Below are 27,671 nucleotides of genomic sequence, written 5' to 3'. Positions count from 1 at the left end.
TTGACCCTGACCTTTGGTGTGCCTGTGGAGTTGTAGAGGTAAGGCAAAGACATACACCCCAATCCACCCCCCACCCCCCACTGATGACCCCTCTACGTTAGTACTGTCCAGCTGTAGAAATCCAGAGGAGAGATGTGAGGAGTTGATAAAAATGTTCACCTTTCTCTTCAATTATCACTATGCATTAACAGTAATTAGGCTTTACTACCAGCACCGAGTAATGTGTGGACTGCTTTTGCCCCAGGTTTCACCTCTCAGGCTACATAGATGCTACTGCTCTATGCTCTGAACTGTGTAATTATACCTGCATCCTGAGAACAAGACCTACAGGCACAACTCAGGGCTGTAAAAACACTGCAAACTCTTCTGCAAGTTTTTCAGGTTTAAAAAAAAGGCAATTTTTAGTCAGTATTATCCTCCAAAGACAATATTGAACTTCTGAACTTGTGATATTCAGCACACCTCTGAAACCACACCTCCACCCTTGTTGTGACAGATCACTCCTGCTGAAACTCCAGAAGCAATTTACTGCTCGCTCTTACTGTTGTTGCAGTTACAGTAAAACAGTCATCTGCAGTCCTCATTTATCTGCATTAAATGCACAATGGATGTCAGGTATGATTGGTTATCATGCCATGATTCATTTATTTGAACTTTGGCCTCTGCACTGTCTGTCTGCCTCTCTGTCTCACCACCTGTTATTCCATTGTGCTCTTCATGAGGGACACGCCACTCCTCAGTGAATGAGTGAAAGGCTCTGCCTAGGCAGCTGTATCTGGTCTGACTGTACGTTAAGAGGGAGAAGCTGTTATGTATTCAGCAATAAGCTAACATCAGGTGGAAGTGTTGAGTGTTGAATCTTGCGCTGCAGTTGGTGATTATTTTCATTAACTGGTTGACTATTTCTATAATTATTTATTATTACAAGGAGATTTCTTCAAATTGCTTGTTCTGTCTGACCAACAGTCAAAGAGCCAAAAACAAGAGACAATATTTATAATAGAGAAGAGCTGCAACTGCTTATGTTTGAGAAGCTGGAACCGGCAAATGCTTTGTGTTTTCAGGCAGACTAGCAGCATGTTGCTCGGAATGGAAATGTCAGCTGGTCGCTCCACAACTTGGTAGTAATACTTTGCAATAACTCATCTTACTTTTCACTGAATTTTAACTTGCCTAATACTGGTTTTGTGACCAGCTACCAACAGCATGTTATACCAGTCTGATGGAGTAGCTGTGGTGCCATCGCAGAGGGCTCTGAGAAAACAACGCAGCATCGTCTGGCAAAAAAATTGAACCAGGTTCAGCTTTTGCTGCAATGCAACACTTCATCCAGCAAGGTGCTGCATTGGCCAATCACATACATGCTAGTGTTGTAATTTTACTGTTGACTTCATAATTGTCCTGATGATCATTTTTGGTCTGAATCCCTGCTCAGCATGTTGTTTGTGTTTAGCTCAAAGCAGCATTGGGCCTTAGTTCATCCTCTCAGATCCGCCAGCGTGGCTGAAGACTTTTAGCTTTTCCTTTTTTAAGATTTTCCAGTTCATTCATTATCGAATTTGCTGTTGATTATTTTTCTTTAGGCCGACAAATTGACATTTTTGTAGTAGCTTAAGTTTTTCAGATGCCGCAAGAACATCTTTGTCCTTGCCGTAACGCGGTCTGTCACACAGCGGACTCACAGCTCTGTAGCACCCTCTTGATTTTCAGTGTACGGCCATTTCAGATCAGCACAATCAATTCCCTCATAGAGGAACATCTCAGTGTGGTTTTTTGATGTGGTTGAAGTTTATCCAGTACCATCCGCATCCTTCCTGCCTAGAGGAGATCATGGGTTTTGTCATGAGTGTCCTCAGCTAATCTTGCTTAATACTGGACCCATTAGCCTAATATTTTCTGTGTATTTTATGACTGTTTGCTCAAAGACCTCTTGTGGTTGCAGTGATTCACAATTATTGAGAAAAATATTATTGACTGTTTTGTAGCGCCATTTCAGCAGTATTCCCCATTTCACTGTACGATTACAAGATAGTAAAATGCATATCGACTGGGCTAAAAACAAGACTTATGTAGTCTGCCGTAGACCACATTTTGACCTTTTTTGTGGCTCAAAAACTGACTGAAATATTTGGTCTCATCTTGAACTGGAGCATCTGCAGATTAATTCCATACCTGGTATGTTATGATCCATAGACGTTCGGCACAATACAACATGAAAAAATCCCCATTTTTGTTATCTTTGCTGCCGTTTTGACTGCAAGGGAGCATTTGAATGAGTTTCAACTCTTCTTTGTTTGGGAGAGGAGAGGTCTGGCAGAGATCTGCTCTTGACTGAGTGCACTCTTCTACTTTTGTGCTTTGTTTTGAGATTGTGTTCCGGTTCACACTTAATTTCTGAATTCCTTGTTATCCTTGAATGTTTGTTTTTTTTTCCCCTTTTAATGTCAAAGCATTTGACTGGCTTTCCTATCAAAAAATGAATCCGACACAGAAGATTTTTATCTATGCTCACCAGCCTGCGAGAATGCTTCATCTGTATTTTTCTTAAGCATAAGAAAGAGACACCATAAGATCCCATGCGTGCTGCTGCCAAGCTCAACTTTGATCAGGATAACAACTCAAATGTCATTTATCAGAACATGCTTACTGCTGTAATGAGCATAAATGTCACCCTTCAACAATCAGTCCTGTTCCAATTGAGTTATACTTCTAACAAATCCACTGTAATTACGGTGCATTGAATTATCAGAGCTGCATCTCTGTCATAGAAGGGTGGTTTGTGCTGTACGTCGTTAGGAAACCAAACAGATAATGAAGGCACAACACAACGACCACATGTTCATGGGAAACAAAGTTTTGTGGGGTTTTTCAGTCAGAGCATTAACCACCTGATTGCTTGTCTTCCACTGTAAGTGCCTATTATTCAGCTCAACAAAATGCATATCAGGAAAATTGCAGCCTGACCAGCTTATTTGCCTCAAGTGCTGCTGCTGCGATACGCTGAGAGCAAAGTGAGAGAAAATGGCTAGTGCTCGTAGTTTGAAATAATACAGAAAAAGGAAGGGAAAAAAGTCTTGCACTCCCTCTCTCTGAATGCAGTTTTGTTTTATTGTGAATTAAATTGAAGTGGAACACAAGAGGAGGAAGAGTTTGAAATGCAGAGAGCCGAGGAAGGGCATGGAGAAGGGAGAGATAAGGGTTGAGAGGCTTAGAGACAGGAAGAGAGCAGAATGAGGAGGAAGCATGGAGGCAGAGAAAGTAGTGGGGGGGGGGGGGTGCTGAATCAGAGAGGAGAGAGAGATGCTGTGATAAGTACTGCAGAGAGGAAGTGGGGCTGTCAAGATAAAGACAAACTCAGACAGAGGGAGAAGGAGATTAGAGGCAGCCTCGACATTTCGAAGAACGATGGAGGAGAGCAGGAGAGCCAGTAGAAAAGGCGAAGAAAAAGAGTGATGGAAAGAGGGAAAGACAGACAGAGAAAGAGAGAGAGAAGCCAAGGAAGTGTCTCCAGGGTGCCAGCCAGGAGGAAGTGCCAGTGGCTGTAACCACGGCAGTAGCACTGGTCGCTATGGGAACCAGCACGGCCTAAAAAACAGAGTCCGGTCAACAAGGCCAAACTGACTCTGTCCTACCTTTTCCCAGAGAAGGAAACGCAAAGGAAAGATATCTGAAGCAACCTTCACTATTTGTAACCTTTTGGTATTTTAACCGGATCCATGATGTGTTTTTCCTCTGTGAGTCCCACTTGTGAGAGAGATGCATTAGTCGTGTGAGAAAAAAATAACATGTAGGACATACAACCTGCAGCACATGTCCACACTTATGGGATGATTGCTGTGACATTTTAAGGACAGATGGCGGAAGCTGCTGCTGTAGCTGCAGGTCAACAACTAGAGAGTTAGAGGGTCAGTTCACTCCACTACTTACTGAAACTGTGGCACTTAGGCTGCAGAGGGATCCACTGTGAAAATCCTCCGAGCCTGCATGTATACTGCAACACTGCTGCTCGTCAGGGAGCGGAGCGCTGTGGTGCAACTCTGTAGCTCCACAGCGGTGCTTTGGTGGAGAGTGCTTAGAACACCAAGATGATGTTATCAATCGATATTTTTTCATGACAAAGCAAATCATAACTCATTAAAGTCATTGCTGGAACACAACAACATCATACAACCCTGATCCCAATAAATTGAGACGCTGTGTAAGAATGTGATAATTGCTAATCCTTTTTGATGAATTTTCAGTTGAAAGCACTAAGGTGATGTATTTAATGTTTGACCTCATCAACTTGAGTTTTGTAAATATATGTTTATTCTGAATTTGATGGCAGGTTTCAAATAAGTTGGGACAGGAGCCACCCAGCTTAACACAAGTAAGCTCTAGCAAAGAGAACCATAAGTTTTAAAGTGCACATTGTCACCTCTGGGTATTCCCCTCTGGCTCCAGACAAAAACAATAACAAAAATGCTGTCCTTGTAGCGTCAGACTGAGAGTCATATGCATAACAATGGTGGGACACATCGTGGCTTTGATAGATAGATAGATAGATACTTTATTCATCCCTGAGGAGAAATTCGGGTGTAGCACATATGAACAGATAAAAAACACACATTACCAATAAAATAGTAAATAAGATAATAAATTAATGAATTAATGACGTGTACAGTTTAACAGTTGAACAGGAGCTGTTATACAGTCTTATGGCAGCAGGAATGAATGATCTCCTGAACCTCTCAGTTCGACAGCGCAGGGAGAGGAGCCTGTTACTGCGGCTGCTTCTCTGAGCTTCCAGAGCCATGAATAGGATGACTTTTGTTGTTGGAGATGGCGTGCACCATACTCCTCATCCTCCTTTCCACCATAGACCCCACTGATTCCACCCTCCCACCCATCACAGAGGCACACCTACTGATCAGCTTATCCAGCCTGTTACTGTCTCTAACAGTCATACTGTTCCCCCAACAGACAGCACCACAGAGGAGAACACTAGCAACCACAGACTGGTAAAAAAAAAATATGCAGCATTTTCATTACATAAGTCAAAGGACTTTGGTTTCTTTAGAAAGAAAAATCTGTTCTGTCCTTTTTTGTACAGCGCACTCGAGTGTACGGACCTGTCCAGTTTGCTGTCAAGGTGCACTCCTAGATACCTGTAAGACTGAACAACCTCAGTGAACTCTCCATCAATTGTGACAGGAAGATGGGGAAGTTTCTTCCTGCCGAAGTCCACAATCATCTCCTTGGTCTTTGATGTGTTCAAAATTAGACCATTCCTCTTACTCCAGTCAGTGAATGCAGTGATGAGTCCCCTGTATTCCCCTTCATCCTCCCCTTTCACACATGCCACAACTGCTGTATCATCAGAATATTTCTGAATGTGACACGATGCAGACTTGTAGGCCAAGTCAGCAGTGTACAGGGTAGAGAGGAACAGGGATAACACCGTTCCCTGCGGGGCCCCAATGTTGCTCACCAAAGTCCTGGAGACACTGTCACCCAGTCTCACATATTGTGGTCGCCTTGTCAAATAGTTGTGAATCCAGGAGATCTGGTCTGATCTGACTAAGAAGAAGCATGTATACTGAAAATAACAGAGGGCCAAGAATGAGCCCAAGAGGAACCCCCATGGCGAAGGCAGCACTCAAATCTAAAAACATGACAACTGAGTGTCACCTTTATCTACTGTTAAAAGTTAGGCTGTTAGAGACCTTCACAAGGGCCGTCTCAGTCCTGTGGAGAATTGGAGACTAACTTGGTAGATTTCCATTTTCGTTCATATATTCTCCACTATGTGTCAGGGATCGGGTGTGTTTATCAAGCCAGGGAAAGGTGTTTGATTTTGGCTTTCTGATTTTGACTGCAGCAATATGATCAAGAATGGAGAGACAGTGAGTGTTAAAAGAGGTTAATAGTTCATCCATTTGAGTAAGTGTTGTAATGGTGATAAAACAATTACTGAATTGGTTACAGTGTCAGCAGTAAAGATGCAGGGACCACTGTGCTGTTCTGAGCGGTATGGATGTTAGAACTAAGCTGTCCATGTTGCAACTGGACCAGGTGGTATTTGCAAGAGCCTTTTGAAAGTCCAGGGCATAAATAGCAATGTCAGGATTTGAAGAATTACTCGGCTTGCTAGAGGGCTCTGGTTCCACATGACCAGCAGAAGAGAGGCATTAGGAACCTGTGGTGGAAGGACCCTGGGGACGTCAACAGTAGTGGGACTCGTTGGAGAGTGGATGTCAGGAAACTGCTTTGGCTGTGTGATAGCATGTGTGGATGACGCTGTTTGAAATGTTTCCAGACAGTAGTTTTGCCCCTGACCAGTTTGGATCAATGCCACCGTTTCTTAACAACTGCTTGCATTCCCGGAAGAGGCTAAAATTGTCCATATAGGAGACACCATGAGCAGCACAGGTTGATGAGAGCCAGGTGGTCACAGGGGTGGAGGGAATGGACACATAAATTTGGGTCACAGATCTGTTCAGTGTGCTGAACAGGTTGACAAAGTCAGTTTTCAATATTTCAGGTTTAAGAACTTCATTTGTGCCACTGTGGACAATGACCTTTGTGATGTCAGGATCATTTGTGATTTATCAGCCACATCATGGGCAGTGACACCCAGGAAGCAAGTTTGCAAGTTGCTCTGACATTCCTGATAACAAAGTCAGGGTTGTGAGCTGATGCGGGCCCTCACCTGTGAGCTCTTGAGCTGATATAGTGCCGGAGCAGTTCACAGGGTCCTGGAGCTGAAGCCCGAGGGGCTCCCCATGATCTTGAAGGTGGCTGCAGCTTCACTGGGACAGCCAACACCTCAAACCTGTTTCCCAGCTGAATAGACCCAGATGGACGATGTAAGGGGTCACTTACTACCCCTTTTCCCATCACCCAGTTAACTAAATTGATGAGTCCAATATTATCATTAATTATAGGAATGATTGCTGAAAATACGTTGGAATACACCAAAATGATCAGGCTGTTACACTGCAGCAGGTGCTCAGTGGTCAGGACACCACTGTGTAGCTATAGAAAACTGTCCCAGTGCAGTGCTAACTAAGCTAGATGAGGCAGAGGAAGGGTCAAGTGTTGATTACCATATGGACCAAAGTGGCTAGACAGTACACCCAGGACATAAGACAGGTCATCAGTTATGTGTATTCATCCTGTGCAGTCTCCATTAATTACCAGTGACATCCAACAGTGACATCAACACGAATCAATTGTACTGGTCCACAAAATAGACCTGTAAACGCAAGAAGTGAAAAGTGACAATAGAGTCAATAATCAGATTCAATAAGATCAAGTCCATGTAAGGTGTCATATTATACTTCATCATGTTACATTATGGTCTGTCGCTCACATCATCCGGCGCACAGGCAGCTCTCACTTCAGCAGACGAATGTGTTGCTAAGGCACATGAGCATCTTCCCACTGATTGCAAAATGAAGGGACTTCTCAATGTGACCAAGCGCACCTCCTGTCTGTAGGGCCAACGGGTCAGTTAGCTCCAGTTAGCTGGTGTTTATGCCTGTGTGCGTGTGCGTGTGTGTGTGTGTGTGTGTGTGTGTGTGTGTGTGTGTGTGAGTGATAGAGGAGTGCAGAAAGAGAGAGAACGAGGGGTTCGTGCATGCTGTGACTTGTCCTGTTCAAATTCAGACAGCAGTCAGGGACCCTGTGGCCTCCCAGCAGTGCAACGTGACACAGCTACCAACTCTCTGCACGCACACACACACACATGCGCAACCGCACGGTCATGCTCTCACACACACACACACACACACACACGTACACACACACAGACTTGTGCCCAACCAGTCCAGTGCCTTCTAGCCGGAAGTAGGCCAGTTGAAAGAGGAAGAGAGTAAGAAAGTGAGAAACAAAAAGTAAAGAACAGTAAGGCAAGAACGGGAGATGACAGATGGAGAAATGAGAGAATGAAGGAGTGAAGAAAACAGAAATGCATGCAAACAGAAAAAGACACACATACACAGATTTGATAGAGGCAGTACATTGCGTGATCTGTTCTCCAGTGCGCTCATGGTGCCGGTGGAGTTGCCGAGTGTTTTTTGGAAACTAGGTCATTGTTCCTCCCACTCAGCCTGTCTGATCCAGCACATAGCCTGGCTTTTTTTTTTTTTTTTTTTTTTTTTTACCAACTAAGCACCTCTCTCGTCTCGTCTTTTTTGGGTGGGGGAAAGCAGAGAAGTGGGATTGTTAAAAGTCAAGCACTTTTTAAATGTGGCTGCACACACATACAAACATGTAGACACACGCACACAAATCGCTGAAACAAATACTGTCACAGTGACTGAAAACACTCATGCACTCACGCACAGATGGCCAAAGCGGCTGACTACATTAGGAGGAGAGTTCTCCCGAGGTATGTCCAGCAGGGCTCTCCTCTCCTCCTCTGCTAATGGCTCTGCCCTGACAGATGAGCTTAGAGGCTTTTAAATATTCAGCCTCTGCATATTGACCGGGCTCAGATTGAATTTTACAGTCATTTATTCATCACTCATTTCACACGAGAAGGCGTGACGCACTGCCCTGGTACCAATCTGTGAGACATGCATATGCAGAAACATGACCACACACACGCTTACACACACACACTCATACTGCGGGTAGAGCAGACAGGAAGGGCAGAGAGGCTGAGGCTCTGCTATCCAGGATGAGTAATCATTGCTAACAGTGCCAGCAGAGAAGCAGCACGAGGAGAAAGATGGGAGGGGGCTGGATTGGTAGAAAAGAGTGGAAGAGGGAGAAAGAGCAAGAGAGGATGTCGAGAGTGGCAGAGAAGAAGAGAGAAAAAGCAGCATGGAAAGGAATGCAGGAAATGATGGAGGAGGAGAGGAGGAGGGCTCTGGACGGGAGTGGTGGGAATATAAAGACAGAGACACGAGTGGAACAAGGAGATGAAGTTGTGTGACTCACATTGTAGAGTCATTCAGGCTGACGGGGGGTCCAGTCTGTCGACTGCCCAGCCAACACCAGTCTGCACTCTGTATTAAAAGGTTGAGTCAACTTACGTAGAAGCCAACAACTCAGTGGGCTGAACTGTTTTCCCCAGACGCCTCCCAGCAGCTTTTACCCACACTAACAAGGCCAGTCCAACCCTGTCTTTGAGCACACAAAGCCATCAGAGACGTCCAGATCTGTCTCATTAAGTCAGATCACAAGTCCTGCCTTGAACGCTTCAAGGCTCAGTCATAACAACATTTAGAAGATCGACTTAAAGCAATTCATTTCAATGGAATCAGTCTATTCACTCGCTGAGATGAAGGAAACCTGTGTATTGCTTTCCCATAGAGTTCAACTTTGGTGAACTTTGACATGATTTTCTTGTTGAATTGAAGTGGATACTATTCACTCTTGGTGTTGTGTACTTCTTACACGTGCCTTTCAGGTTATGTGCCACGCATAGAATGTAATTTAATTCAGCCAGCTATTTAAAATGTAATCATTACTTCTTACATTCTTTCATCTATTTTAACAAAAGAGCATGTAGCAAATTTAACCCAAATTTCACTTATTTTCAAGACTTGAAGTCAACTAAATCTGATACTTTAACCAAATAAAATTACCTTCCACCTTTGCAACCATAGATGTGGGACTGAAATGAGACCATGAACTACCAAAGCTGAACCTAAAGAAAACACAGAGGCTGTGTGGTGATGCTGCTTTATGACTTTCTTTGCTTATCGTGGTTTAACTGTGGCAAGTGAAAATCAAACTTTACATCGGAATTGAAATCAGATCAGACAAGACCAGAGGAATTTTATATATATACATATACTTATTTATTTATTTATTTATTTATTTATTTATTTATTTACTATTGAGGCCACAAGCCCTTAGTAAGGCCTTCAGGCCTGAAATACATTTGGATGGAGTAACCACAGAGATGTATTAAGTGTCTAGTTAACTGGGGATTGGGACAAATTTTGCACATTTTGAAACATATGAGTGAGCATATTTTGGAGTTCCCGCGTTCAGTTCTCCTTGGTGGAACAGACCCAGAAGTTACAGTATATCAGCCGAGCTCTTTGACTCAGCCCCCAACGTGCTGCAGTCTGCTGTGTGCCAGCCCACATTATTGGCTGATGAAGTGCCTGGATGGTGGTCTCCATACTAACCTGGACCTGCACCAACCGATCTCCATCCCGCTCTGTCCTACCCCCACTGAGGCGGGTGATAAAAGAGCTCTGTGTCACTGGGCTCCAGAGGAGGGAGAGATTCATTACCTGACCTGTGCTGCTGACTGGGACACCATTGACTCTGACGGCTCTGTAATGCTCCGACACACAGAAGTAGATAGATGACTGAGTGGAGAAAGAGGGGGGCGATAGATAAAAGAGGAAAGAAAGAGGTGCAAGAGAGGGATAGAAAAGTAAAGAAAGAGGGGGAAAGGATGAAAAGGGGAGCAGATAGATGAGAAGAAAACAGAGAGAGAAAGTAGGGGACAGATACATAAGAAAAGTGAAAACGGGGGGACTAATAGAAGGCAAGAGAGCAACCCAAGATATTTTTTCATTTAACTGTCAAGCTAATTTTACGCAAACCTTTGAAATACCACAAAAAATGTGAATTAGGTGCGTTTCCATCAACCAGTTTGAAATGGATCAATAGTGTCCCTTAATGTGAGGCTTAACACAGTCGCTAAAAAAATGGAAGGCTTTCAGTAGTTGTTTAGTGGGCTACTGGGCAAGTTGTTGTTGTCCCTTCGCTTGGACTAATGCTGGCCATATTTCATGCTTTCATCTAAAGATGAAAATAAAGAAGTGCACCCAGCACTTTTGTACTCTAACCAACTAATGGACATAAAACCTCAGTAGGAGCCTCATATGCAGGAGTCAAAAGGGGTTTAGCATTTCTGGGAAGATGTGGTGGGCAGATACTTCCAGAAATACCTTTAAACTTTTCAACTGTTTGTTGCACCAGTAATGCCAAGGTTACAGTATTGTTTGTTTAACAAATGTGTTTTTCTATCAATATATATCCCAGATTTTTCTGCTTCAGGGTGCTAGTCTTCCATTGTGGTTTATTTAGGTTAACACAGTGTTAGCCAGCTAAAGTGGTCCCATTAATTCTCACCCAGCTAATTTGGTTCCTCACATGGAAGCTTGGATTGAGTTATTGCTAACCACAGTGCACTGTTTTTTCTAGAGACATGAAAATGAAATCATGATTTGCACTTATATAATTGACTGATTCCATGATTTTACTCATTATCAGCTGCTGTGGCACTGTGGCTATAGTGTAGAGGGTACATTTGTATTGCAGCTGCACAGCAGTTAATTTAAGACCACCAATTATTCAGTGAAAACTGGCAAATTATCTCATAAAGCAGATTAAACATAGATTAAACTGTATGATCAATATCCATCAAACAAGCTCAGTGTTCTGTCATATCAATAGAACTGTTCTTGAAAATTACTCAAATTAATACAAATGAATCGAATGCCCAAGTCCAGCTGGATAAAATGCTTACTTATTTGAAACATTTTATATATTTCAGAGTTTAAATGAAAACCCACCAACATGCCTTCATTTTCTGGTTCCTTTAGTCCGATAACAATATAATCCTCTCATTGTGTCCGTGATATAAAGAAGGCCTTTTCTATCTGAGAGTGATGTTATGTATAGGATTCAACCTTGAAGGTCTTGGTCATGATCCAACTAATAAAACTGTACTTTTGCAGGTTTGGAAACTGGAAAGGAAAATGGATATAATTCTCATGATAGCGTCCATTATGATTGGGCCAGGCTAACTTTGCACTTGCTCCCTTCCTTGGTAGAGATTTGGGGAATGGGGGAGTCAAACAACACAAGCATCCTAAAGCTACGCATTGTTTTCCCACAGTCTGCATTTCTTGAATCTCAGCAACAGACATGGCAAGTGCAAAGTTATGCTGCACGGCTCACCGTCAGAATGGAAAGTACCAAAAATTCCATTCAAGGCCTTGTTGCTCTGATGACAATTGCAGATAAAATTTGAAGAACTGAAAAAGCAAGGGGACAGTCAGACTGTCAGCAGTCAAGTCAAGCTAACTATCCAGATCTGAACAGCATGGCATGCATAAAAGCGTCTGTGGCATAATGGTGAAAGCTTTCTGAGCTTTTTCCATTCCAATATCAAGGTGCAATGTGTAAGATATGACCAGAATTTTGGTTTAAAGCATTCAAAAATGTAACTAGCATTATCAAAAGAATGTGAAGAAGTTCTGACATTATGTCAAAGGTGTACTGTGTAGAAATATCTACTGGAGTTAGCATGCTAAACAGCTAGCCCCAGCCCATCCTGTCTCATAATGCCACTTTGTGATAGTCCAATAGTATAGTCCCCCATAGTTTTAGCTGGGAGATGTATGCAAGTTTCACAAGTGCTCTTAGCTTTTTAGTCTAATAAAAAACTAAATAAACTCTTGCACACGTTTTCTTATTAAACTGAAAAATAAAAAAGAAAAATACAGCCGTACCACTTCTACATTCAAGTTTCTCTCTTTTGCCAAACTAAGACAAGTTTAAGTGCCAAGTTAACTCCTTGTAAAACACACATCATTCAAACTCCACAGAAACAAATTAAAACTAACCTTAACCGTCTCATCTTTCCAATGTTACAACAATCACCAACTGTGGTTTGGTTCTCTGCTTAAACATTCCGGCTCTAGATTCAGCCGATGCCCGACCGACTCACTCCTCTCCCACTTCACGCCTCCTGTCCCACCCTGCCATGTCTTCATTGGCCCTGCAGTCTGAGTTGTGGTTAGAGCTGCTGTAAATCACACCCATACTGTATTTCCTGTCATCAGACTAGGCTCCATGGGTTTTGGAGGCTGTATTTGGTTCCAGTCCGGCCATGTTCATTGGGAGGATGCTGAGTCTAGCCCATGATGTAAACACCAACAATTCCCCAATGCTCCAAGGTGCAAGTTGGGGAAAATCCAGGCAGCTAATAGGGCCAATAGTGGCACAGCTAACTGAGCTTACTAGCTAATGGCAACTAGTAGCGACAGCCATAGATAGCTACAGCAAAGAGTATAGTGAGCAGCAGTTCCTCTGGTGATATGCTGCCCCCTATTTGTTTGGAATGACCAATTCTTCCACAATGTTCCTTTAACAGTTCAGTACATCATCATTGGAAAAACATATAAACCAGGCAACCAAAAATGTATGGATGCTGAGCCAGTGAAATGTGATGGATGAGGAAAATGACAAAAAATAAGAGATGATTGTAGGCAGATGGAAACAAATAAAGATCGAGATGTACAAGATATTTCTCCTCGCACTCTGTTGGTTACTGGAAGAGGACAAAAAAAACAAGATAAAATGGAGAAAAGCAGTGCTCCGTACGCGTCACATTCACCTACACAAACACGCACACACTCTCACTAATCTGTCAAAGCAACAAAGGGAGGCAAGCCAGGGCCACATTTGCATGACAAACTGGCCCCGCTAGGTTGATTGAAGAGAAAACAATTTTAGGAGACAGGCTGACTGTGTGGTACGGTGCCTGCCACCTCTGGGTGGGCCTCAGGACCCATAATCGGAGTGTGTGTGCGTGTAGGTGGCTGGTTGATTTGTGTGTGTGTGTGTGTGTGTGTGTGTGTGTGTGTGTGTGTGTGTGTGTGTGTGTGAGTGAGAGGCTGTGTGAGGCATGAGGTGGTAGTTAGGGGATATGGGATTTAGTTAGATAGCAGGAAAACAAAGAAGCAGAATTCATCAGGTTATTGTGTCTTGCTGCAGCTGCGTGTGTGTGTTTGTGTGTGTGTGTGTGTGTGTGTGTGTGTGTGTGTGTGTGTATGAGTGTGTGTTAAAGAGGGTTCCTTTAGAAAGAGAAGGGGTTTGTGTGTGCATGTCCATGCCTGTATGTAATGTCTGGGTACGTAGGAGTGTGTGTGTGGTTGTGAAAGACAGTGTGTATACAAAGTCTACTGCGCTGTGTGTCGTTTTTGTGTACATATTTGGGTGAAAAAAAACAAGTGTGTGTGTGTGTGTGTGTGTGTGTGTGTGTGTGTGTGTGTGAATCTCTGTTCTACCTTAATCCCCAGATTGCCAGAGCTGAGGATTCAGACATACGCTGGCCTTGTTGCTACTGTCAGCCTAATCTAATCCTATCATCACTCTAAAACCTTGTCTGGGTGAATACACACACAAACACACGCCCTCGCACACACACACACACACGTTTTCTCTCTGTGCTTTTGCATTCATATACAGTAGATGCCCATACACTCAACCACAGACTCACACACACATGCTCCCTGGCATTCCCTCATGCACAAACACACACAAACAGATGAACAGTCACACAGATGCCTGACACGGCTTGCAGTAGCTCTCTGCACACACAGGGCTTTGGAGTGTGACAGATGTAGGTTGACTGCGATTTCTCTGACTTGCTGTACAGTGTGTAGGGGCTTACGGTGTTTGTGTAACCCACAGTGTGTGTGTGACATCAGTTCTTACCCAACATGCAGACGTTTATGACTGAGACGCATTGCGGACCCCAAAGCATCAAGTGTCACTGACTCCTGATTGAAATTCCAGAGCTGTCCCCTTCTATGCTGACTTGCTACTTGAAGCTAAAAATAGAACCAAGTCCTATTTTTACGCACTGGCGAAAGCCGTGGCCGGAGGCATTATGTTTTCAGGTCTGTCCCATTCTCGTGAACGCGATATCTCAGGAACGCCTTCAGGGAATTTCTCGCTCCACTCGGACTCGAGGCTCAACTGATTTGATTTTTGTGGTCAGAGGTCAGAGGTCAGCCTGACCTCTCATCCATCCCATTCTTGTGAATGCGATATCACAGGAACGGCAGGAAGGAACTTCATTACATCTGTCACAAACGTGCACTTGGACTCATGGAGCTGAACTGATTAGAATTTGCCGCTCAAAGGTCAAAGGTCAGTGCGACCTCACAAAATGCTTTTTTGGCCATAACTCAAGAATTCGTCTGCTAATTATGACAATATTCCACACACACCTTCATGAATAGATCGGCAGTCTTACTATATCCCAGTTTCATTGTTGAGTAGTTCTTGTTCTTTTCATTTTCTTTGATGAGTTTTTGGCTTGAGATTCAATCTTTGCATCAGATAGGAGACACATAAACAACTGGGGGTGTAATGGTACACACAATTCAAAGATTGGGATGTTTTTGGTCCAGCAGGGGAAACAAAAAAAAAATGTTGAAATGAATATTTTTGTTTTGAACATTCAAAAGTGGCTCACTGGGCAGAACTCTTACTGTTGAGGCACTCAAACAGTGGCATATTGAAGTTTCCAAAAAAAGAAAAAGCATAAATGTCAGTAATGCTCCATTGCAAGACTCACTGTCGCACAGCGATAAACACTATACCATTAGCAATAAACACTGTAGCGTTACTTATTGCTTTGCTGTGAATCTGTCTGAATAGAAAGGACTTGCCTTCCAGTCTGTTTTTCCTGATGGACATCAGAAATAACCATCCAAACCCACAGACGTACCCGACTTCAGTTGCTACATTTGACACTAATCTTTGTCCCTTTTCACTGTGGCTAACCAGGAAACCATACTGCTCCCATACAGTGGATGTAAGTGTCATTGGAGGATCCTCCAGCTCTGGTTTCTCATTTTTAGTTTCCATTTGTATGGCAGCAACACTCCATGAGCTTGGCTAACCAGGCTAAATGAGCTAAACTGACTAGCATGATACAGCTGATGGACATCAACTGGTGCACTGCCAAGACTTCACTTGTAACACGGGAAACAGTGGCATGCTAAGTAATCTTAAATAGTCAGAACACATTAAATCATAATAAGTGAATCAGCAGCAGTTGTGTTGTGTGCAAACGTGAAACACATCATTGTTGCCTGTGTGACACTTATTCATTTAGCATCTAGCATGTAACAGGATAGCCAGGTTTTTAGCTCATGCCTTCATCTAAAGTGACTTGTGGTGAATCACCGTGTAAGAGCAGAGTACTGCTTTTCAGTTTTGAAATGCCATTTTACAGTTTTTAAATAGTCTTCCCTGCAGCTGGGTGAAACTGCAGACACCTGGTTTCCAAGATTAGGACTGTTAGGATGAACTGAGATTGTCTGACATTGTGGCATCACTCCAGCTTTCAGTTCAGCTGCAAGTGGCCAACCCCTGTGACCTGACTTCCATTCCATATATGTGTGTGTGTGTGTGTGTGTGTGTGTGTGTGTGTGTGTGTGTGTGTGTGTGTGTGTGTGCGCGTGTTGTGGTTGTGTGTCTCATTAGCTCTGGGTTAAGGCAGGGAGTCCTGGCGGTGACAGGTTTATTAAATATCTCAGGGCCCACAGTGGACATGGCAGGGAGGGAAACCCCCACTGCTCATGTAATTAATGTGGCCACTCAATGCTCATGTTTGAAGCTTCTGTGTGTGTCAGAGAGTGTGTATGTGGGCAAGCCTGTATGCTTTTCACTTTACCAGCATGGGTTTATTTGTTAATGAGTGTCTGTGTGCCTGGATGGTTGTTTTCCTTGTGCTGTGGAGGGACACGGAGCTGTTCTTGGACTGTGACTGGGCAGAGCTTTCCTGCTGAGAGAGAGAAAGAGAGAGCAAGATAAATGACAGATGAAGATGATGATGGAAAGTGAGGAGGAGGAGGAGGAGGAGGAGGAGGAGGATCTGTGATAAAAATACTTGTAAGACTCAAAAACAATTCTGTCGTGATTGAGTACTGAAATGGTTTTTAAATGTTCACTCACCCAGATTGGTCTTTTCACACTGATGGTTGAGTCTGCTGAGCAAAAACAAACTGAGCGAGAAAAGAGAAAACCTCATGGGTATTTTTAAAGAGCGACAGTTTTAACAGCAGGAACTTTTCCAGGAACCCAGGAACCTTTCAGGGGCTCAGGAACCTCACTTTGACTGGAGCCAGGGTGGAACTTTAGTTGCTCTGCCAGAAAAGTTTCTGCTTTGGGGGTCTTACTTTTGAACAGCCCAGGAACTACTGCTGAGGAGATTTCAGTGCTGAACATCGCCCATTGGCTGCTACAACGTCTGTGTAGCTTCATTTACCGAGTCAGCAAGCACTGACTGCCTCTAAAGTCATCAGAATGAGGGGCAGATATTTCTTCTAAACTTTCGTCTTCCTCTTTGCAGTTATGGTTATTGGCATTTAAGCACAGCATATGTGGTTCAGGTTCCCGTATGGTCTAAAAAAAATTAGATAAAGGAAGAGTTTCCCAACAAGGGAGAGAACATGGCACTAAACGCTGAGTAGATTGTTATTGCTTTGGAGCCACTCTGGAGTCTCCCTTTCCACCGCTGCACATCCTTTGCATCCATTCACTACATCCATTCCAACATCCACAAACCAAATTACGACAAACAACACAAAGGCTCTGCGTCGTTGTTTCCTTGAGTGTCAAAATTGTGTCTCTAACAGTATATTTTTTCCTTAAATCTGTTACTTGACTAAATTGGCCAGTCTTTGTGGTTAAATGTGGTAGCGAAAAAAAGGAAAACACAATAGGGACTTAGCTCCGGAGTTTATTTCCTGAGGTGCTCAGTAGCTGGAATTCTTTGGTCAAAAGGGGGAAAAGGACCTCTAAATATAAGGCCTAAATTAAGATATGTTATATGGTGTGTATTTCCAAACAGGCAATTGTGATTGGAGGAGAGAATTCCACGGTTGTTTAATCTATAATGCCTCCTTGAATTTTGGCCTTGCTTTGTTTGTGCAAATTGGACCGCTGCTGTTTGTGCACCCCCTTGTTTATTCGTTACAAACAGCCAATGAATGTGACAAATAATACAGTATAGCTGTAGCTAAGGCCAACGGACAGAAATAGAAGCAAAGAGAGATATCGAGTGGGTGGTCAACAAAGAAAACTACACAGAAACTGAAACCTTGCTTTATTTGGTCCGTGTTTCTCTGGGTTTGGTAAAAACACCAGCATGTCAAGTACGTTCACAGCCAGTGAACACAGTGACACACGGCTGAAATGTCACTGTTCAGAGTGACATGCAGCACTTCACAGGGCTCTTGCAAATACAAAGCCAGTTTGATACAGATGGGATTTTTTTCGAGGTGCAGATGTCAGGACCAGTGAGGGCAATCTAGCAGGGCAGTGATGTATGTTTGGAGAATGTGACTCTCTGTGAGCTGGATTAAACCAGATGCATCTGTGATCTGTGTACAGCTCAAGGTAAGCTTACAATTTATACTCAAAACTTTAAAAATAGCTTCAATTTGCACCATCTAGAATGAATTTGGACTTTCTGAATGGCTGATCAGCATCAGCTGTTTGCAATGCGCTCCAGTGATTGGTTTAGTCACAGCCGTCTCGCTAGTAAGGTCCAGTCATATTCATGCAGGTGTACAGTGCAGACATTAGAACCTGGCACTCTGCTGATTACACTTATGCCAAACCTTTCGCTGCTGCAGCTCCCTCCACCACCCCCAGCATCCTCCATGTGCCATTTTGTATTGCTGATTTCCTCACTAAGATTTAATGTTCATGTAAGGGGGATGAGCTCTCTCAGCAGACATGAGTAACGTTTTACAAAGCAGCTCAAATGACAACAGATTCCAGTGTAATCTGTACAGCCTCAGACGTTGGGTTATTTTGTTTGCACCTGTAACTGAAAAGTGTTTCTTCTTACCTTTTTATATCTTATACATTCATATTTGATATTTTGTTACATGATGGAAATTTTGAACAAAGGTTCTGAATAAAAGGAGAAAAATACTTTTTATTTGTTGAATATATCTTTCAAAATATAATAAGAAGCAAACCTTTCCATGTGGTCATTTCATATAAACTATTTATTCACTGAATTTACAGAAAATGTGCTTTATCGTGACATGTATCATTACATGGGTATGAAATGACTTGTATCAGGATTTGAGCTTTTTCCTTTAACTAAACAGCTTCTTTCAGGAAACCAAGATGGTCTGTGTCAGGTTACTGGCTGCTAAACAACATGGATTACAGGTGAATTTCTCTTCGTTTGGCCCTTGCAACAACCAACAGCTGGATAGGAAATCTAACAGAAGAGGAGAAACCGAAAGCAGAAGAGGCTCTTTGAAAACTGCTATACGTGGACATTAGATTAGCTGGACACACAGTGCTGTGACAGCTGGAAGTGTTTGAAAATGAATGCTTTCAGTGTTACAGTAGGTCAGACTGAACTGGGTTTAACACTCCCTCTTCCCATTACTTAATGAAAGAAAGGATTTATGTTTTTTCAACAGGCTCATGTCCCATAATGAGTGCGCAAGTATGCAAAAATATTCAGTGTATGTCCTACGCTGTGTACTTTTACATGCTGCCCATTGCCCTTACTTCTCACACAGGTGCCTATGTGTAGTTTAAGAACTTTCATTAGTTGAGTTCAGTGTAACAGAGTGAATCTGACAGATGTATTTCAGTATTTTGGTTCTAAATTGAAATCAATCTGGAGTTTAATTGAACACATCTTCACACGTTTTAAACCTGCCTTTCTAAACCCTGAAAATGCTCTGTTGAAAGAAGGTTTAAAAAAAAAAAAGAGGCATGGATCTGAGTGAAAACAGGGAAAACATAAAACATGAAACATGGAGGTGACAGAGAGGAGAGCTTGATTAGCTACTTGGAAAATCGTGAATGACAGGAATTGGATGGTAGTGAAAGCAGACAGAAAATGAAATGATGACATGGGCAGCTCTCCCACCTGCACAGACAGACTGTCTCGCCAGCAAACCAATCACTCTCTGAGGAAGCAGCCTCTCACTGGGTGTCACTGGGCAGACAACAAGCACACACACGCACACACACACACACACACACACACACACACACACACACACACACACACACACAAAATCAGAGAACTTTGACTAAATCAGCGCTGAAATCATTTTCCAGACCATTGCCAAATATCTCCAGCTCTGTTACTGACCGTCTGGATCGTGTCACGCGTTTCTTCCTGCTCAGAGATCAGATTCGTTTTACGTGTTCTGTGTCTACGGATGAAAACGCAGCTGTCAGACATGATTTAAGCAGGAGCAGTGACTGAAATTCTTCAGAGCAGAAAACCAGAGGAAGAAGACATTGTAGTTTTTAGAGCATCCTTGGAGGGCCATACTCAGCGCCACCCCCGGAAATATTTCATCGGGGTGCCACACAGTGGGACGGTGGGGTGAGGTGGGGGAGAACTCTCGATTGAGTAGCACCTGAGAAGCTTATTATGCTTATGCGATGGGGGGGAGGAGGGGGCTCACTCGGGTTTGAGGGGACGGCAGCAATTGTATCATAGTAGCCTTGGCCTCCTCTGGGCCCCCCCTTGGCAGTGCCCCTCACCATACTAAGTTATTTAACACTTACATCACACTAACCTGGAACTGCTTCTCTTTGACAAGGCGTCTGATGTCACATGGTAGAGATGATGATGATGATGAGGATGAGGATGAGGATGATGATGATGATGATGATGATGATGATGATGACGCTACTCACAGCTGGTTTTCCAGGTTTGGGTCAGTCAGTCTTAAGCAGAACTGAGTCTTTGCAAGAGTCAGTTTTGAGTAGTAGCAGGTTGTGGCTTTGCAGCTTAATGATTGTTGTTGGTTGTCAGCTGGTTGCTAATTAATTGCCTGAGTTTCCCTGGTGTGGGATAAATAAAGTCTCATCTTGTTTTATCTTAAACAGCAAATATGTTCAGTTCCTTTTGTTTACTTTCCGTGTCCTGAAAGCTCTCACCAAATGCCTGAAGGAGTTTTCACACTCAGATGTCAAAGCAGAGACTTTCTAACATGGAGTTTCCACATCAGGTTTTCCTTCATCTCTATGAGTTTACTTTGTCTGGTGCTGATAGGACTTTATTGATCCCTCACCGGAAAATATAGTATACTATACACCTGAACAGGGACTTGAACCCTGGACCTTCAGATTAAAAATCCGATGTTTTGCCAACTGAGCTATCCAGGCTCAGACCAGCTGCTTGTTGGGCATCCAAACTCCACCAAGGAGTGTTTATCCAAGCACATTTGTCCTTTCAGATCATCCAGTTTAACATGCTAACATTGGCTCTTCCATCACTGTGAGCTCGTCCTCACAAACTAACTGAAGCGCACTCGCTCTTCTTTTACATCAACAACAAATAATTGTTTGTCCCTTTTTCTTGGAAAACACAACACTCCACATCTACTGTTGTTTTCTTGACAGTCACGATGATGCGTTGATGTGATATCAACAGTTCTGTGTGTGTTGCATTCAGGAACCGCTCAGAAGAATGTGTTAGCCTTCTATTTTATGTTAATTTCTTTATTGCTGAAAAAATGTGTGTGTGTGTGTGTGTGTGTGTGTGTGTGTGTGTGTGTGTGTTTCTGAATTGCCTCACAGGCCTGATCAAACACTCTTGATGATGTATTATTTACATTTATATAATTTCTAATAATGATTTATTCTGAAGCAGGATCCAGACTGAAAACAGCACTGGGATGAACAAATGCAAAGGGCTGTGTTAGTGTGGGTGTGATGCTACAGGTGAAGATGAAGTACCGGCCTAATTTGATAATACAGCCAAGAGTTTCAAGTATCCTCCGATACACCTGGCTGTGACGCAATTCTGGTGTTGTGGCCACAGAACAGAGTTGATGCACATTGATGCAGTGGACTGGACAGTGGCATATCCAGACAGGCCCAGGCGCCACCCTGCAGTGACATGCCTCAGGACCCCGCCAGTCCGTGGTCTAACATAGAAAACAATGCATGTGGGTGTTTTGACATAATGTTCCACACAACGGTTGTGTGACAAACAGCAATCTTATCGGCACCACAGGCTTAAATGCCGTAATTGCTTATTTCTCTCTCATGCCCAATCACCACTACAGGATTTAGGCACAAAAATAAACGAATAAATGTGGGAAATTCATAAAATATTCAGGATATCTGCATATTTCTGCTGTGAATCAGACATTACAGAGTCTTCAGGTTATGGCCCGGCATGACAACATCTGTCAGTATTCCTCACATATGGAGATATGGATCAGATGATCACCATTTCTGCTGCTAATTCCACCCTGTCAGACATTTTATCCACCACAAATGATGCCGCTGCTGACTGATGCAGTGTTAATGTTGTTGTGTAGCCTTGCCTTTGGTTTTAGCACCTCAGCAGTGAACGCTGCGGTTACAAGCTGTTGTGGGGTGATCTGTTGACTCCCTGTAGTCCTGCTTACTACTACTGTAAAAGGAAGCTGGGGGGGCTCTGCTAGCAATGCAAGCTGTGAGCAGGGACGCTCGCTGGCCTGGTACAAGCTGTTAACTCCCTGGTCCTGCTACAGAGCTACGGATGGCAATGAGGCAGACTGTGGGGAACGCTGGCTGGGCTGGTACAAGCTGTCACGGGCCGTGCTGTTTACAAGCTGTACGGTGGGAGTGAGTCAACCTGAGAGCTAACAAAGCTATGCAGCACGATAACATATATGGATGTAAAACGCAAGCAGTGCAGGCAGAAGCAGCTGTGTTAGTGTAGGCAGCATTAGCTCGCCAGTCGTGCTAACCTGCGTGTCACTAAGTTCTGCCAGGGTGGTAGCAGGTCTGGGGTGCTGCAACATGTTCCCACCACCATCCATCTGTCAGCCCTTGCTCCGAGCGCAGCATCTCTCACCTAATGTAATGTTTTCATTATATTCCTCAATATGGGAGCTATAGCATTTTGTGTGGCGTGGCCAGGCAGGCAGAGAGGAGGAGTGCTTGGAGTGTTTGGATTGCTGCAACTTGTTCATATGAGCATCCATCTGTTCCAAACCTGCTGCCCTCACAGCCGGCAGCTTATGTTTTGACATTCTCAAATGTATGTAAGAGATGATATATGAAACCCATAATGCCTCAGCTGAGATGGATGCTCAAGTTGTTCTTCTAGAGATTTCTTAATATGGAAATGGTAAACAAACAGCCAGGGCAGAGATTAAACTTGATAATCATCCGGTGAATCTTAAATTCACTCCGTGGAGGAATTTGGCTACGTTCTGTTCCACCTAACAAAAGCAAAAGGGAACAAAAAAAGAAAAAACAGAAGTAGGGCCAACGATCCTAATTAGTCCTTTCAATCAAAGTTAAATTAGTCTTTACAGAAGATTCAAATAACTTTGGATCAGGCAGTGTTTCAACAAATTTAATGGCATGAAATCTAAAGGCTGAACACAGCTAATTATTTTGTTTTTGGGTGTCAGTGCAGCATTTGGTTTGCTGGAAAACAAACTCCAATGCATCACCCACAAAGCGAGAGTGTTTAAGTGAGAAAAGCTGAAAATAATTAGCCTTTTTTAAGTAGGGAGAATATGATAAAACAAATTAGTAGTGGAACTGGACATCACAACATATCCCGTATATGTGTGGCTAATGACAAGAGAGGGTAAGGGAGGGGCAGAGGCACAGGGGTGAAGGTGAAGGGGAAGAAACTGATCAACACGCGACTGATGATGAACACGTGAACAGACAAGAACATTTGAATGAGATTATTGGCTGTGTAAACTTGAAACTGTCAGTTGATGCTGTTGTTGGTTAACAATGTGTTTCTCAGTTCCTGTCTTTTACTCTGAGTCACTCCCCGTTCTTAAAGCAGCTATGGCTGACAGAAATTCATTCAAGCTAAGACCGTGAACTGGTGGAAAGTGATCTGCATCTGAGGCGTCAGGATTGTCACAGATAGCAGATGATACTTCTCGTAAAAACTTCAAGGATTATTCCAGTTTATTCTGTGGTGAGACACACAATAAACTGCAGTTTTTGTCATCATACCTACTCGTAACATTACCATTGTTCTCATCGAGCAGCAACTTGAGTATAGAAAAGACAAGGTCAAAAAACATGAGTGATTATGATCTCACAGGTGTGGAAGAGAAAACAGAGAAGAATGGTAAATTTATCACCCAAACAGTGTCTTGGAAACATCCATCACGGGTGCAGCCACTTTGTTTTACTTTCAAGTATAATGGTTTAGATAATCTGGATAAATTGTTGGCTTGTTAACAACCTGTCTGATCATCTGAATTCTCATGTTTTTTGCCCTTTGTTGCAGTGATGTCGCCTTGTTCTCAGATCTCAGCATTTACTTTGGTGAAAACAATGTTGTCATAAATGATATAACTGATCTCCACAACTATGAAAGAAAGACCCGAGTTGGAAGGAAAAGGATTTTTTCTTAAAATAATGACTTCTACTGGCTTCAATTAGATTGAGTTTGAGCCACCAAGTCATCTATTTAATTACTCACACATCACAGAACATACTGTATTTAGCAGCTGTCACAGTATCACACAGGTAAAACCAAAGGCTGTTTCCATCTTGTGCTTTCAGCTACACGCTAATGTCAGCAGGCTAACGTGCTCACAATGATGCTGATTTTTAGCATGTTTAATGTTTAAAATATTGGCTGTTGCGAGTGAGCATGCTAACATTTGCTAATTAGCACTGATCACAAAGCACAGCTGAGGCTTTGCAAGTATTTCATAAACACATTGGACAGTGAACGTGAGATTTTAAACCCATGGTGGTGCCAAACAAACAGTTACTGGATCCCCATAATTCTTACAGTTCATCCCCAGAGGAACATGAACGTCTGAACCAAATGTCATGACAATCCATCCAATAGGGTTCAAGGTATGCAACTCAAAACCACAAAGGCCGACCTCAGGATGACCCCAGAGGAAGGGTCCGGGGCTCACTAAAGTGAGTAGGATTCATCCTCTGGGGCTTCAACCCATTTTCATTGTATGTATTTGAATCAGTGAAAATTTAAGTTGTATCTGTTAAAGCTGGCCCTAACTGGCCAACTGCAACTGGATTGGAATTAATGTATTCCATCACCGTCTAGTCAGTCGCTACTTGTAACTCTGTAGCAGGTCCTTAACACTGACTTTTAAACAGTGCTAAAGGGGATATTCATGCTTTCATTTTCCCTCCTCCATCTTTTACTTGCATCGTTGTTTTAGATGCAGATTGAATTCAGCACGGTTGTGTTGTGAGGCTATGGTTTACACAGTGTGCAGTGATCACTGTCTGAGCAGAAAACCTGGGGATAAGAGAGCCATGTATAATGCTTGCTGTGAAATGCCTGCAGTGAGAACAGCCGTCACATCGAGTAAAGGCAAACACTTTTATTGTAATAATGACAATGTGTCTGTATGTTTTAAAGAAAAAAGAAAAGAGGCAAACCACTGAAACACTGTGGCCCAATCCTGAATATTTACTTTTTGAGCAAGTTAGCTGTCTGTACTTTTCCATATGTTGAGTGTATGTGTGGATGTATGCTTGCATAGGTATGCATATATATATATAGGTATATATTCTGGTATATACAGTATGTGTGTGTCCTTTGATTTCATGCTCGAGCAATAAGTGTGTTTCAGTGTGTGTGTGTGTGTGTGTGTGTGTGTGTGTGTGTGTGTGTGTGTGTGTGTGTGTGTGTGTGTGTGTGTGCGCCTCCGCCTCTAACTATATGTATGGACTCTTAACAGCAAGAGGCTGTAACCTGCACCGTCCACACTTTGTAATCACTGCTGTTTATGACTGCATAAAACAACACACACACACACACACACACACACACACACACTCTCTCTCTCTCTCTCTCTCCTCTTCTCCCTCATTCTATCTCTCCTTTCCTCATTTTTACACACTCTCTCACACACACACACACATTTATAGCTGCTGTCTGTCTCACTGGCTATGTGATTATTGCCGTCTGGTTCGGGGCTCTTATCAGTGTTGTGACGGAAGTGGCTGACGGGACACACACACACACACACACCCAGACACACGAACACACCTTCGCCCTCCCTGACTCTCTCGTCACTTTTCTTTCTCTTTTCCTCGTCTTTCTTTCCCTCTCTCAGCTGTGCCCTGTCCTTCTTCTGGCGGCAGTAGTCGAGAGGCAGCGTTGCGGCGTTGCGTCTGCGCTCGCCCCGCCGAGCCGTGTGCCAGTTGAGGAGATTGGCATTAAAGCCAGACATGAGCTCATCGGCCCAGCTGGGCAGACAGCCCATTACAATGCTCAGCAGGGCCCTACCGCAGGGGTGAAAAGAGCTCAATACCTGCTGATTATCTACTCTTTCTCTCTGTCTGTCTCTGGGTCCCTCTCTCCCCGACTCACTGGCTTTTGCTTTCACTCTGTTTCTTCTCTTCTCTTCTCTTCTCTTCTCTTCTCTTCTCTTCTCTTCTCTTCTCTTCTTCTTTTTGCTTGTCCTCTCTGCTCTTCTCTCCTGTTTTCTCCTTCCCTTCTCCTCTCGTCATTTATTCATTCACTCAGTCAAGTATCCTCCACCTCAGGCTCCGTCTATCTCTTTCTTGATCTGTCGTAGTCAATCTGTCTTTCTCTCATTCAAACCCAAACTTAGACACACACCCTCTCTATCTCTCTGTCTGTCATCCTCTTTTCTCTTTCTCTTTTTCTCTCTGTCTCCGGCACACACACACACACACACAACTTTTCAGTGAGCGCTGTGGTGTCATTGCAGTGGTGCCTGCGGCAGTAAGAGAGGCAGGGAGGGGTGGTTTTTGAAATGACAGGGGTGGAAGTGAGGTGTGTGTGTATGTGTGTATAGAAATGACAGGGGTGGGAAACCAGACAGCTGGTGCACCTGTGCGGACAGGATATGACACGGCACTGCAGCCAGACAAGGGCAGGAAGCAGCAAATATGATGTGGCATGCCAGACGCTTTTATTGAATGCAACTCGCTACTCTGCAATCTGACTGTCTGGAGTGGCCTTTCTGTTACTTAGCGCTCCGCTGAAGACGCCGAGCTACAGTCGATGCCTAAGCAAACTCACACTTTCACTTGCTCACTCTCTCTCTCTCTCTCGCTCTCTCTCCCTCTCCAGCTTTGTCAGCTGGTGAGATGCATTGCGGTTAATTCATGAATCCCATTCAGCCTTGGTATTAAGGCTGAGTCATATCCATCTTTTGTTCTGACATTTGGGATGGCGTTCAGTAATACTGACTCCACACAGAAGTCACGGGGTGTTTCGAGTTATTAGTCTGACTGAAAATGTTATGCCAGAGTCAGAATGGATCATCATCATGTGCAAGTGCTTTCATCACACGAGTCCCACGAGAGAGGCTGCACCCACAGGAGGAATTTTTTGGATAAACAGGCATTAGTGATGCAGGTTAGAAACTGCTTTACTGGAGTGTATACACTGGCTTTAAGTGCATTGTGTAGATGTAGAGTGTTGCACATTGTTTCTTGTGCTTGGTGCTCATGAAACATTTGTAATCTGTCAGTTTGTGCTAATCTTCTCTCCTTTTATCTTAAACCTCAGTAAACTAGAAGACCAAAAGTATGTGGACACTCAAGACCTTACAGCCATGTGTGACTGCTGAGCATCTCATTCCTCTGGGAAGGCCTGGCTGCACGATTTGTCTCAGTCATTGCCATGAACACTGGAAGTTCACCATCAGCCGTGTGACACAACATATTAGCGTTTTCATGTAAAATGGGAGGACAGAGCACTGGTGATTGACCTATGTAGGAAAGAAACCCATAAATTCTCTTTCATACATTGTGAAATGTTTCACCCACTCCGCTTTTAAATTAAACCTCTCCATTAGTCAGTTTAGCAGTATTAAAGAAGTATGCAGGAACCAAACAGACTGTGAGAACCATATATTGAGAAACATTGCTTGAATGAATCATTTTGTGGTTTGGAGTCGGTGTGCTGGCGTCAG

At 43.4% G+C, this 27,671-nt stretch overlaps 1 protein-coding gene and 1 non-coding gene across 3 annotated transcripts in view; one reads left to right on the top strand and one right to left on the bottom strand.

Moving 5' to 3' along the window:
* Window positions 1-27,671, top strand: part of LOC143324388 (low-density lipoprotein receptor class A domain-containing protein 4-like) — a 209,841-nt gene that overhangs the window by 137,702 nt on the left and 44,468 nt on the right. The gene's annotated exons all lie outside the window — the stretch shown is intronic.
* trnak-uuu (transfer RNA lysine (anticodon UUU)) lies at window positions 20,853-20,925 on the bottom strand. Its single transcript has one exon. It is a non-coding gene; the product is annotated as a tRNA-Lys (tRNA).

Source organism: Chaetodon auriga, chromosome 8 (genome assembly GCF_051107435.1).
Source record: "Chaetodon auriga isolate fChaAug3 chromosome 8, fChaAug3.hap1, whole genome shotgun sequence".
In the NCBI taxonomy this organism is placed as follows: domain Eukaryota; kingdom Metazoa; phylum Chordata; class Actinopteri; order Chaetodontiformes; family Chaetodontidae; genus Chaetodon; species Chaetodon auriga.
The sequence above is the reverse complement of the archived record's forward strand: the minus strand, read 5'-3'. Positions and strand labels throughout refer to the sequence as shown.